Source organism: Atta colombica, unplaced genomic scaffold (genome assembly GCF_001594045.1).
Source record: "Atta colombica isolate Treedump-2 unplaced genomic scaffold, Acol1.0 scaffold121, whole genome shotgun sequence".
Lineage (NCBI taxonomy): Eukaryota > Metazoa > Arthropoda > Insecta > Hymenoptera > Formicidae > Atta > Atta colombica.
In genome coordinates, this window is record NW_017259208.1 from 1,436,295 (window position 1) to 1,437,582 (window position 1,288).

The window sequence follows — 1,288 nt, forward strand, 5'->3', positions numbered from 1 at the left end:
CTTCTTCTCGGTGACGTCGCGCGATGTGTCGCGAAACACTCGTCGTGTCGAGCTGTTCACTTGTTCCACAAGAAACGTGGATATCCGCGCAGCCGCGAGCGAGCAAAGTTTAGGCAAGGCCGCGTTCGATTCGAACGTGTGCCTCGGACCCCGTTCTAAGTTTCAGCTCGCTCCGTTCTACTACTAGCCCTTCCTTTTCTATGGGGCCTCCTTTCCCCTCCCCCTCCCCCTATCCCACCGGGCGCCCGACTCCAGGACTGCCGCGTTGACGCCCGCAATCCCGGTGCATTCCACTCTCGGTCGCATCCATCGCGTTCCGCCTTCCCTTTTGCTCCGCGTTGGTCCATTGGTTCATAGACCGATGTACTGATGTCCCAGTAAACATCAATTAACAGTAACATAACGTCAATGTTATAATTTCACTCTAATGTATTCATAGTTAGACCTTGTACTAAAGGCTTCCTTAAATTTATCTTTAGATGCTCAGCAGTCAATGAAATAATTCATAGAGTATCTAAAGATAAATTTAAGGAAGCCTTAAATATAAGGCCTGACTATGAATACGAGTATGAAATTTTTAGAATGATTCTCACTCTAAAAAGTGAAATCTCATTCTAAAACCCGGTTTCACCAATGAAAGACTTTATAATCTCAGTTTAATTTAAAAAAAGATAAAGAGTAATTGAACTAAGATCAAAGTTAATCTTATATTGATATTTTTTTTTAAGATTGATTTAATATTCGCTCTTTAGAATGAGATATCATTCCGAAGAATTTAGAGAACATCCAACAATATAAAGTAGTGCAACAACAAAGTGATACAACACATGTGTTATGTAACAGTTACATTGTTGAGTTGATGTTGTGTTACTTTTAGTTGGTATTTACTGGAGTATATATGTACAATATATGTATATGTACCACGATGTATGATCTGAACGTACGATCTTTCTCGGCAACTTCGATGTAAATACGATGTGTCTACTTGTTGAAAAATTACGACCTTTATCTGCGTTCCGACTTTTTAAATTTTTTCTAGTGGGATTCTCATTCTAAAGAGGTCCAGTTCCATCCATGTAAGATTATAACTTTAATCTCGGTTTAATTTACTATCTATTTTTTTATAATTCGTAGAATTAGAAAAAAATCAAGATTATATACTGAGATTGAAGTTAATCTTACATTGATAGAATCTAAAAATCAGATTTTATTTTTCTAAGTAAGATTCTAAAAAGTTTTACAATTAGAGAAGATATATACATATATATCTATCTATCTATCTATATAT